We start from the raw sequence: 13,985 nt of genomic DNA, 5'->3' as shown, positions 1-13,985 counted from the left end.
TTCTCTCTAAACACCCATAAGTACTCCAGATCTCTCAATACACAACATGCACCTACTCATAGTAGTCGAATGCATTACAACAAGCATAATGAACTGGCAGTACCCCCATATCCTAACGTGAGGTTACGCCCGACAAAAACCACACTTACACATGATGCCAATAAGCCATATAGCTTGAAACATGCAGGTTACAGGAATCAGCACAGCCCACACAACAGGAACACCACCCCCGGCAACAATGTCAGACAATCATGCAATAATTATTTGAAACATACAACTCCCCTAACTACCCGTAATAGGAGTAGAACACCCCACTGCACACAAGACAATCATAATGTTGGCCTGCTTGGGGACCCACCTATCGATTCTAAATACTACCAGAACCAAACCGCCCTTTATAACTCTCTGATCTCCCCTAATTTGGCACACACACCACCTCATCCTTTTTTATCTCTCTCCCCCTCAACAGTATTGCTATGGGGTCTCCAAATGTTGAGGGCGACAATTCCACTATTCTGAGACCACCTTCTACATACTCCGACCTGATGGGGAGTGACACATCTTTCTCACCGTCGATAACTGTCTCTAGTCTTAAAAGCTCCTTGACGGAACATGATCACCCCCCGAATACACTGCCTATCCATTTAACTCACCCGATTCTACCCAACACTCGTGAACATACTTCTTTCGCCAAACTAACCTCCGACCACCTTTCTCCCGTTAACTATGCTGGTATTAAACTAAACAAACAAGAACGTAGAGCCAATACTCCCACTTTTTCCTCTTCTCATAGTAAAAGCGACAAACCACAGGGTTTACAGCACACCATTTTATTAGACAAACACTCATCCTTCCTGACACTAATGTTAATTAATGCCCGATCTATTCAGAATAAGATGACTCAACTACGCGCCCTATTACTTTTACACAACCCCTCACTTGTTTTGATAACGGAAAGTTGGTTGTCCTCCGATATCACAGACACGTACCTCCAAATAGACACGTATGAGCTCTTCCGCTGTGATCGAGTCACCAAGAAGGGTGGCGGTTGTCTCATATATGCATCAAAAAACATGAGGGCGGAAATCTTTAGTGATCATACCCTCAGTAAAGTACCAGATTCGATGTGGCTTACTGTACACACCCTTGAATGTAAAATACTAATCGGATGTATATATCGAGCTCCGAATACCCCCAGTCTGACTGACACCATTATAAGTGAGTCATTCGCTAAGGCTGCCTCGCTTGACTTCGCCTGCAAAATTGTCTGTGGTGATTTCAACCTTCCAACCATCAACTGGAAGACACATTCTGGCCCACCGTGCTACGAAGGAATACTAAGGTCCTTAGACATACACGGTTGGCAGCAACATGTTAACCTGCCTACCCGAAATCACAACATTCTTGACTTGATATTCTGTCACAATGTCACACCAGCATCAATGGTGGTTGGCGAGAAGTTCCATAATAGCGATCATAAAATAGTCTTCTGCACCCTTCCGATTCTTGCCAAGCGCAAAAAATTAAAGACATTAAATACGTGTTTCCAATATAGAGACTATGCAAACGCCGACTGGAGTAACTTTCGGTTTCTTATGAAGCGTTCTGACTGGAACACTTTCTTCACCAGTGATAACCTTTTAGAAACACTGGAAATATTCAATACTACCACCAAATCTGCACTAGACACTACCATCCCTTCTAAAATTGTTTTCAAAACAAATGCTCCCTACATCAACCAAAAGGCTAAGTCTAAGCTACGAAAACTAAGAAAGACGTACTTTACATCAAAAGACTTTAGTGCCCTGCACCAGGTATACTCTGTACTTGAAGGAGTGCAAAGTCATCACAACAAAAACAAACAGACAGAAGAACGTACTGCGCTCACAGCTGCATCTAAAGTCCAAAACTTATGTCGGCTCCTTGCAAAACGGATGAGAAAGAACGAAAATCACAACATTTACTCTTTACTGCACGATGGCGTGACGTACTATGACCAAACCGTCATATGCGAACTGCTAAGTGAATGGTTTTCACAAAACGGGAATACATCTAATGCCCCAGATTTTAACATAAAATGCATAAGCAAAAGCCATATTAGCACCATAAACTTTGACATTAGGAGTATACATACCGCCATCAAAACCCTTAAGCCGAATCCGAGCTCTGGTGTCGATGATATACCATCAATTCTCTATAAAATGTCGGGGCCGGATATACATACGTTATTGCTCAAAATATACACATTATCATTAGAGGCGGGTACATATCCTGAAGCCTGGAAGGTAACGTATGTTCTTCCCAAACACAAATCAGGACCGAGAAACCTGGTCGGAAACTACAGACCTATAAATATCACTCCAGTTATTTCGCGCATAATGGAAAAAGTGATACAAAGTCAACTATCAGATCACCTACTTAAGGAAGAACTAATAGACCCAACACAACATGGTTTCATTAGAACAAGATCATGTAGTACATGTCTGATAGACTTCTTTAACGAGGTTACTCGCATACGTGACCAGAAAAAGCTAGTGATTATACTTTATTTCGATATAAAGAAAGCCTTTGACAAAGTACCCCATAATCTTCTAATCAACAGACTCCAGTCAGTTGGAATTATAAACCCCCTATTGCAATGGATTAAGTCTTTCCTCACAAACAGATACCAAATAACCAAGCTTAACTCTACAACATCCACACCTCGACCAATAACCAGTGGTGTTGTGCAGGGTAGTGTCTTGGGTCCATTGCTCTTTATAATTTATATCAACAATATATGCAAGTGCTTTACCACAGGTAAGACCTACCTTTACGCTGATGACTTAAAAGTCATCTATAAAACTGACATTGGTGATGTACGAAGTACTATGCAAACGATCCAACATGAACTCAACAAAGTAGACGACTGGTGCAAACGCTGGGGGCTAGAGCTCAACACAGAGAAATGCGGTTGGCTATGTATTGGTAACACGTCACTTAAACTAAAACTAGCACTTAACAAAAACCCACTGCTCAGACTGACATCAGTAACTGACCTTGGGGTACATTACTCCGACAGTCTTAACTTCTCTGAACATATTTCAACTAAAGCATCTCAAATGTGGAGATTGCTCGGCTTCATCCTTCGTAATTTCTTTCAAAAGGAAACGAAAATCATCCTGTATAAAACCTGCGTAAGACCCATCGTCGAATACTGCTCGTTCTTATTTTCCGACCTACGCCTATCTGATATACTTAAGGTGGAAGGAATACAGCGAGACTTCACCCGCAAAATACTTAAGAATGACCAACTCACTGACTACAAATCCAGATGCCACATCTTAGGACTAGAACCCCTCTGGAAAAGAAGGCTTAAGTCCAACTTAATTCTTTATTTCAAACTCCTTAAAAACCTTACTTACTCCACATGTAATATAGCTCTCTACCAAGACTCACATGGATACAACCTTCGAGACAAAGTATCCACTGTCAAAATTGAAAAACACAGATCAAAAACACGTGAAAACTTCTTCCTTATCAAGTACGCATTGATATGGAACAGTCTGCCTTCTGAAGTACGCATGGCAGACAAATTACATACGTTTACAAGACTCATTAATCAACCCCTCACCTGCATAGATCTGGTGCAAACGAACACATCCACGTCCCACACAGACATCATAGGCTCTCTACATATATAGACTGAATCGCCTTATTTCCCTACCTTGTAGTTGTATTAGATACTTTCCCCTCACTAATTCTTTTCAATTGAAGTAGACAGGCAACTCACTGGATCTATCAATACTCGGTCGCTAAACGACGCTTATAAATACCCTGAAACACCGGAAGAAACGCACAATCGACTGACTACTGCCAGTGGTCGTACAACCACAGAACCTGTCACCCATCAACCGGTTAGCATAGAACAAAACAACCTCAGCGCGAATTTAGTGTGAGTTAATTCTTGTCTATTCTTTATCAGTTTTTACTCATCTGTACACTATGTTGCCTTGCCATTAATATTATTTCACCACTCGTTATCTTACCTTATCTGTAACTAATATAAATCTCCACTTTTCCGCCTACTATGGTAAACAAATATCCTACACTATACCCTTCCTAATGCCTATACTCTGATTTGTAACCTACACTTCACTATATAGTCAATAAAAACATTGCATCGAAGCCTTACCCACAGTCCATAATTTGTAACTGTCTGATAAGCTTGTAACATGGTACTTATAGAAATAGTGTTTTCCAACAGGATGTGAAACACAGAGCATTGTGTGAGGTATGATATGTATCCAAAAAATAAGCGTAAATGAGCCTAACATCACAAAAGGAGGGAGGGTGGAGTTACTGACCAGCAAGCACTGATGGTGTGGGCGATGATTTCAATCCACCCGTGTTTGTGGGGCAGAACATTTTGTTTGTATCAGGCTCTTTATGGATGAGAACAAGTCAATAGGTCTGTGATATTGAGATTGTTCACCTACACTCACCATTACGACTCATGTTTCTAATTTTTGTGCTGGATTAACTATTCTACTAAGACAACCTTTAACATGCTAACTCGGACTTTTACATGAACACTGTGTGGCAGGCATCGGATGAGAAAAGAAAAAAAAACTGACTGTAAAGGATATGGTTGCTATTTTACTTAACACTACTCTCTCTATGCACTCTCTGTTCTTCCTCATTCCAACCTTGACTTCCCTCCTTCATTGGAACCTACTCCACCTTGATAAATATCACAACTCATTGTTCTTTATTACTGCCTTCTCTCTTCTGGAGCCCCTAATCGCAGTTCACTCTTGCAACATGAGCTAGTATCAATTTAATCTAATAATTTATCATACCTCCATCTGTTCCACTAATAAATGTTAAGCATTGATTATCGCTCATATCCAAATGCCTTGCTGCTCCTCGGTTTCTCTTTTGTTTTTTCTCTTCAGAATCTTGCTCTGAGGGTGAAGCTATGTAACTTCGGACATCTGGAACAAGCTCGACGAACGCGCTTTCCCAAGGTCATAGCTCGAACCAGGCGCTCCACAAGCCTACTTTATAACAACTATAAACTTAAAAAGCTGCATTACATAAATACTTAGCACTACCGAAACCCTATTACACTTTTTGTCGAGATTGGATCTGGTATATAACGTGGACTCTATGCCCCTTTGGAAACTATTCTTATGAAAACACATTATATGAGAACGAATGAACTGCTATCAACTTTTATAGATTATAATTACTAAACAAGCTTGCTTGGGATGCATACTGTGAACCAGTATATGTTGTAAATTGTAGATCATGCCTGTAAAAATGGCGTGTACCTGCTACTGCAGAAATATATTATTATTATTAAACGTTTGGAGAATTTCTCAATAGCTTCTAAATCTTCTTCAGCTTCTGCTTTGGCTAATTCTTTAGTTGACTCAATACGTCTATCAGATCGTTTGGCTAACTCTCCAGCTTTCATAGAGGGTGGTTTCCCTTCAAAAACATATACAGGTTTAATTCCATTTTCTATCATTCTTATTGTTCTATAAAACATGCCCATCAAATGACTAAAATATCAAAAAGCAAGAAAGAGAGCACAGTGTCAAATAAAATGCTAAGGCGATCGCAGCTGAAAATCAATGAACGGAAAATCTAATAAATACAATATTATAACTTTGAACAGCATGAGTGACGACCAATGTCGTTTCGTAGAGTCTATGATATTGTCTTCCCTTTTAAAAGACCGGTCGGAAGGTGAATGCTACCACCGACTACGGATACTGAACCAGTCATTCTGAAACTGCGTATGCCATTCAAACTGAACTCCGTCAATGTTCGCACAATAATGCATTCCGGGCAACAAACAGGGTTGGCTATGTCTTTAGAAAGTCTTAACATCGATGTGTTGTCTATCCGAGGCCCGTATTCAAGACTCTAGCGAAGTACTACAAATTTGCTCTCCATCTGTCGCTAAGGAAAGCTTGTTTTACGTGCGTTTATCCGGGGACCCTGTGACATCTTCCGGTTTTGTTGGCGTTGGTGTCGAACTAAGCACTGGAGATGAGACATAACTGACCGATTGGACTCCTATTAACAATCGGTTATGTACTGTTAGATTAAAAATTTCCATCAAATAGAGAAATCGTTGTGAGAAATGATGTCTTTTCGTCACCTACGCCTACTCTCTAAAAGATTGCGGCCCGGATGCGATCAAGTATGAGTTTTATCACCAGTTAACAGTTCTTCTACAGAAAGTGTATTCGACAGATATTGTTGTAGTAGCCAGAAACTTGAATGCTCAGGTCGGGCGTCTAGGCACAGAAGGGAATCGTTCAGGACTTGTTGGTCGCAGGTCAGATAACGGTGACCGTCCAGGCGTCCAACCTCTGCATCTCAAGCCTGGACTCAGATTGATTACATCGCGATCAGCTACCACCGGAGTTGTCGTGCACAAGACAGCAACTCCACTAGTAGTACATATCTGGACTCTGATCATGCCATGGTTCGACTGCAATCTTACGTCTCGGTAGACAGCAAAATCACCCTAGATGAATTGATATAGGCAAATTTACTACAACTTCTATTGCAACCAAATATCAAACAGAGTTAGGTTCAAAACTAGCTATTAACCCACTGAAAAGTATGGATAAGAACTGACTGCTTTGCATGACTCTATGAAAATGGCCAGCAAAGTCGCTTGTGGCTCCGCGAATCGTCCTGCTCATAAGCGATGCTGGTGAATTTCTGGCCAAGGAACTGACTGCGTTGTTTACAAAGGTCTGACAATTAGAGAGTATTCCAACATCATGGAATGAGTCGATAATTGTCCCTATCTTTAAAAAGGGTTCACGTCGTCTTTGCAACAACTATCGGAGGATAAGTCCACTTCCGATTGCGTCTAAACTATTGGCTCCCGTCATGCTTCGTATATTGTTCAGAACCCGTGGAAGATTGGTTCGCGAGAAGCAGGCTGGTTTTCGTTGTGGTCGAGGACATATTGATCATATCTTCACCCTCCGCCAATTGTTAGAACACCGTCATACTTACCACAGGTCAACAATCGTTGTGTTTATCGACATCAGGGTCGCCTTCGATTCGTGGGGCAGGACAGTTCTCTGGGATTGCCTGTTGAAGAAGGGTGTGGCTGAGAAGTTTATTAACATCTGGAAGGCTTTATATACAAATACCTAATGCGGAATAAGAGGATACAACTGCCTCTCTTTATTGTTTCGTCAATACAATGGGGTTCGACAGGGTTGCCCAGCCTCACCAATCCTCTTCAACTTTGCCATCGATGATGTTCTGGAAACAGCTCTGATAGATGTCCCTAATGGAGGTATGTGTCTATTGTCTGGAAAAAACTTCTTGACCTTCAGTATGCGCATGGTTCTGTCCTATTGTGCAATGATGCCCAAGCCATCTAGTCCTCACTTAATCAGTTGGCAATTAGTGTCCGTAGGTATGGTATGTGCTTTGCACTATCCAAGTGAAAAGTGCTTTTACAAGACCGATAGGACCCTGATCCGACACTCACCTTGGGTATTGAGCGGATAGAAGTAGTCGAGAAGTTCGTGTATCTGAGTAGCTGTGTAAGTGCTAGTGGTGACGTGAATAATGAGATCGATTCACGTATAGTGAAAGCCAGAGTGGCTTATGCTAATCTGGACCGTTGCGATGTTTTCATGATGTTAGTTTGGTTGTAAAAGGTCGGACCTATGATGCGTCGGTGAGGGAATTCTTGTTTCATGCTTGTGTAACATGGCCTCTCCGAGTTGAAGATGTAAGACGACTCTGTGTTTGGTCATTGTTGGCTGTGAGGGATTGTTGAAGTTCAGTGGCAACACCATGCTAATAATGCGGAGGTTCGGCAACGTGTGTTTTGGCGCAGAGACGATAATCCAATTGATGTCACCACCTTGAAGCTTCGACTTTGGTGGCTTGGACGTGTTTCACGAATGTCGCGCCTCACATTCTCATAGTGTGGCACATATGTACTCGGTGCCCCTTTTTACCAATATTTGTGTGGTCAAATAAATAATCCAAATAACAGATTTTCGGTGTTTTACGTAGACAATCTTTCATAAATTCTTCTACCTTTCTGATGATGGTTGTAGTAGTTCTCCAAGCTTCAGCTTCATAAAATTGAACTTATTTTACGTTTGTATTGAAAATTCCAACTTTGATGTAGTTCGACAGTTGTTTTGATTTCCATCTGTTATTTAGACGTAAGAATGCTCCGCTTGCTTTGCCAATCCATACCTTCCTATCTGCATCAGATGTCCTTTGTTTATCAATGACGCCACCAGGTATGTTAAAGCGTCCACATCTTCCAGAGTTTATACATCAAGTTCTCCTATCGGCGGCGTCGACTTCTCTTAGTCAAGGAAGATGAATAGTGACGAGTTCCATTCAATTGGCTGTTCAACGATGATCCGTAGCGTCGCGATTCGATCTGTGTACACGACCGATCCTTACGGAATTAAGCCTGTTGATCTCGAAGCTAGACGTCTACTGAATTTTTCATCTAGTTAAGTGAAACTGTTTAAAACGTTTCCTCGTACCGATGGTAGTGTGATGCCTCTGAAGTTCCCACACTGGCTCAGATCTCCTATCTTTGGTATATTGATGCGGCATCTTTCTTTCCAGTTTATCGGCACTTTTTGTTACTCTCAAATCTTTCTGACTATAATAAGGAGCATCTTCACAGCTGCTACTATGTCTGACTTCAGCTGGTATATTGTCAGGTCCTGATGCTTTCCCACTCTTGATTTGTCTAATGGTCAGGCTGATTTCTTCGATCGTTGGTGGAGTGACAGCTATAGGAAGGTCAGTGTGTGTTGCTTTGATGTCCGGTGGGTTTAGTGGGGCTGGTCTACTCAAGAGTTCTCCGGAGTGCTCTACACACCTATTTCTCAGTTCTTGGGCATATGATTGTCTTGCCTTGTTTGTCCCTGACTGCTCTATCTGGTTTACTATATCTTCCTGCTAGTTTATTCGTCGTGTCATATATTTGCTTCATATTTCTTTCTCTTGCAGCTTTTTCCGTAATCGTTGCTAGTCCTTCCAAGTATTTCTGCTTGTTATCTCTGATGCATTTCTTTACCTGCTTGTTTGCTTCTGTGTACCGCTGATCTTGAATGATGATGGATTAGTGATTTTTCCGGGCACGAATATTATCAGGATTTCTCGCAATCCGGAACTGGATAGGCAGGATACGTGAATTTCTGAATCACTAATGTAAAAAACAAAAACTTATCTATTCTAGTAAACATAAAACCAAATGATGTTGTAGTTTTCCTAACTCCAATGCAGGAGAACGATTTTCGAAGGCGAAAATTAATGCCGCAATAAAAAAAAATCAGGTCAGCTCCTTTAAGATATACCTAACATGACGACTTGCAAGAATCAGAACTCGCTACAAAATCTTAGGTCCAAAGAGAAAGGTATTAAAACGCACATCTCATTCTCTAACCATGGGAATGAAGACACTTGAGACCAGATACGCTTGTAAACTAAATAATTTCGTATTCTAAATTAGTCATACCATGTGTCGTATGTCCTCACTACACGGGTACTTAAAACTACATAGAAATACTATGACGATGGTGAGGAAAGATCCCAACGTCTATTGGATTTATCAACAGTGAAAAAGTAGCAAGACCGGGAATACGATTTGACTGAGCACGTAATCCTGAAAAAGACTATTGAAGAAACGAGTTTGACTTTTAAAAAGTTGTGACCCTAGCAAACGATTTTCAGGTGTCATACACTTACGTGTGGGCGAGGATGGTAGTGATTGGTTGTTTGCCTTGTCAGACTCGTAAACAGTCCGAGAGGTATTGTATGTGTTATGTATTTTCTTACCCTATGTTACTATTGTTGGCGTAGAAATATACTTACGTTCTTGTCAGGTCAGTCACGTGTTCTTGATCCAAGTTGTATTGAAATCCTGTAGAATAGACTGGCAAGGTACCTAGTGTAGATATTCGTCTAAGGCAAATTAGTGTTCTAATGATGTAAAGGAGGAAGTCGAGCATTATTTCATACACCAATACATAATTTATTCTAAAGATCTGATGAGCTATAATGAAAAATTACATACACAAGTGAAGGATACATGAAACTGACAAGTGGTAACAATTCACCGGACACAGTCTCGGGGGAATTGTGGGGATATTTGATTTATTTCGGCCTTTTGTATCCGTTCGATGCGCCAGTGTTACTTTTACGTTTACGATCGGATGCACTGTTGGATACCTTTTTGTTATTGCTGTTGGGAGTTGACATGGATGACTGCAAGGAAAAGAGTAAGGACAGTAACCAATGAATGAGACAAGCATATACCGAAACATTTACTTACATGTGAAAGTGTACATACGTAAAATTTCACAAACAATAATTCGAATAAACATGAAATAACCAATAAGATTGTCGTATGCTTTTCTGTTATTTTATCTATTAAGAATAAGCTTGAGAAGGTGCATTATCTAGATGAATAAGGCTGGTACACAAATAGCAAACTATATGCATTTCATAAATCTGAAGGTCTAAGTACCCAAATTACTAAGAAAACTTGTACTTCCAAGAGTTACTATCACTATCATGAGGTCACAGACATCATTTAATCTAAACAAATCTCAAAACAATGGATCAGCAGATTACAAAAAGTTGCTGGCGCACTAATAATAATAGTCACTGGCGTATCTTACACTTACCCTAGAACGGAACCCTCTCTTTTTCATTTTTACCTACTAGTAGCTTCTGGAATTTAAAGACAGGACTTCAACCGCATATCTTCACAAACATCGCAATAAGAGAAGAACGAAGGTCTTGTAAAGAGAGCTTACCATTTTCAGAGGTAAAAATAGTGATAGAATCGTGTTTATACAGTAACGAGTATGAACTTGAGCACACGAAAGTAAACTAAACGAGAGTACTTAACTAGATGACAACAAATGCCAAAGTGGTAATATGAGTTAAAAGTTAATGAAGACTTGTTCGTCAAAGCTACACAATTCATTATTATATATTATAGACCAGATGATTTGAGTTCATCTTCGCAACCAAATAGAATAAAAAAAATGTCAAATAATAAGGCTCCATTAACAGTACTTACATCACTTTTTGATGGAACACAGGTGAAAAAGTTGTCTATTCTACCTTGAGTAGTTGTGTTCTTGGCTTTTAATAACTTTTTCGCTCCATTCCTTATACGCTCCTCACTTTTAATAATCAAATGAACAAAGAAAAAAGGAAATGCACAGTCGCGTACATATACAAAAAACGAAACCACAACGATGGGCTATACAATAATGTTAAATATGTTTAGTGAAATCTGTAAAAGTGTATTATGACAACGAAGCAATCATATTCGGAGTTATGGGAGAAGACCAAAAATCACTGACGGGGAGTTTGTGTTTTATACTAAGATTTAGTTGCCGAGATGCTTAACATTGATAAACATGGAAAGTCAAATGAATGGGGACTATGATTTATAATCTTTTAAAAGTAACTTAAAAGTTCCAGATACCTATGTTATAATTGTATTTTTGCTAATAAAAACCCAGCTATTCCTATTGCTTAGTATTCTTATACGATGACACTCGACAAGACCCCAAAATCAGAACACGTTGAACAGGAATTAAATTGTATTCAAAATAAGATAATGATAATGATAAGTGAACAGCAATCAATAGTTTAAATAACGTTCATATATTTATAGTATATACATAAGAAGCTTATAGATTTTTCTCCAATAATATACCCGGGCTGATCGGTTTAGAATTAGCCAATCAGCGCGCAGCAACACCATCATGCATGAAACATCCAATCTATATCCCACTAACACCTCCCCCTTGAGCAGATTCGTAGGATCTGGTGCTAGGGTCCAACTGCAACCGAGTGACTGGCCTGCGCTTTCGACCTGTCCATCGTCTAGGCAATAAGGAAGTTGTGTCACTCTTTGCTTGCACAGAAACTGACTTGTCTGTTCCAGGCGTTTTGATTTCAAAGGTGTCTAGCAGAACGTCAAGAGGTATTCGATGTCGATTCTTGCCGCTGGCTATCGAAGTTGCTTTCAGTTGGTTAGCATGACGTATCCAAACTTCTGAGCCAACTGACACCTCATAAACCACATTCCCTTTCTTTCTCACGATCCGACCAGCTGTCCATGTAGGATATTTACCACGATAGTCCATAGCAAGTACTTTTTGACCCACCGTGAACAATCGTCTTTGTGCCCCATGGTGTCGATTGAACTGCTTTTCCATCGATAAGTTTCATTGGGGCTCACGAGCTAGCGTCGGACGGATGACATCGAAATGTGTCCTTATTTTTCTGCCAAGTAACGCTTCCGCTGGAGAGACCCCATTTGTTGTTTGAGGGTTCGGTGTAGAACGGTAGATAAACAGGAACCTCTCTAAGATCTCGTCGGTGGTACCCTCCCCTCTTGATTTTTTTAGAGCATTTTTGAACGTACCAACAAAACGTTCTACCTGGCCGTTTGATTGCGGATGGAATGGAGGTGTTCGGATGTGCCTGATTCCGTTCTGCTGACAAAATTCTGAAAAGATAGATGATGTAAATTGTGTGCCGTTGTCGCTGACTACTTGTTCTGGAACCCCGAAACGACTGAATAATTGCCGCAGTTTTCTAACTGTGCAGCTTGCTGTTGGATGTTCCATAATGAAAATTTCCGGCCACTTGCTGTATGCATCAACTACCAGAAGGTAAGTTTGTCCATGGAATGGACCAGCGAAGTCTAAATGTATACGCTGCCACGGTGACTGTGGTATCGGCCATGATTGCAACTCTGCTTTTCGTGGTGCTTTTGCTGCCAATGCACATTTTGTACACGAACGGGATAGCTGCTCGAGTTGGATATCTAATTGTGGCCAGTATACATAACTTCGTGCTAGAGCTTCATGCGGTTTATTCCAGGATGTCCTGCATGCAGCTGTTCGAGGACTGCCGGTTGCAACTTCTTTGGGATTATAACACGTTCAGCAAACATGAGACAATCGTCGATGATTGAAAGAGATAATCTGCGCTGATAAAACTGCTGAAGTTCTGTTGAACTAATCTTCGAGGGCCACCCTTCTAGGTGGAACTTTCTGACTTCTTGTAGAACAGGTCTCGAAGAGTCTCTTTTCTGACTTCATCTGACGACACTGGAGTGTTTCGGATTGCCGCCGCTACTACACTCCGTATTTCTGGATCAACTGATATCGAGGCAATGATCATGTCCTCCGGTCCAGGATGTTGAGCTCCAATAAGTCGTGAGAGGGCATCGGCTTGACCGATAGTATTGGTTGATTGATACCTTATGTTAAAGTAGTAGCTCGAAAGCATTATTGCCCAACGCTGTAGTCTGTTAGCTGTGTAGACAGGAATCCCTTTCTTGGAACCGAATATTGCAATCAGTGGTTTGTGGTCTGTCAACAGAGTGAACTTACGGCCGTAAAGCATTTTATGAAATCTTTTGACAGCAAAAATGATTGCCAGAGCTTCCTTTTCCTGATCGAGCAGCATATGGCACAGGACGTCTCGGGCGAAAAATCGGTTTGGCATCTGGTTTCAGGGGTAAATGAGCTTTCACTTTAGTGCAGTGACGAAGGCTATTCTGGAAAACAGCGGCGAATTTTCTCTTAAGATTTTCTAGAACCTTTTCACCTGTCTTTTTTGCATATGAGGTGGTGTCTAATGATGGACACGACACGTTACACACGCTGTTGATGGGTATATCCATTAATCCAAGCTTTTCTAACATATCTAGACCAAGTAGATCAAGGTTCGGTCGTTCTGTTAGATAACATACCCCTTTACAGTTATTTCCATTGAAGGAAAATTCACATTGTAATTCGCCAATTAGTTTTGGTATGCCTCCAGATGCATTTTTAGCCGTTTTTTCGATGGCTTCATTGGCGGCTTTCCCAGCAAGTTATACGTCTCTCTAGACACTAGAGTAATATCGGATGCTGTATCAATTTGAAGACGAGCCGCCA

This window comes from Schistosoma mansoni, chromosome 1 (assembly GCF_000237925.1).
Source record: "Schistosoma mansoni strain Puerto Rico chromosome 1, complete genome".
Taxonomy (NCBI): domain Eukaryota; kingdom Metazoa; phylum Platyhelminthes; class Trematoda; order Strigeidida; family Schistosomatidae; genus Schistosoma; species Schistosoma mansoni.
This window is presented reverse-complemented; position numbering follows the sequence as displayed.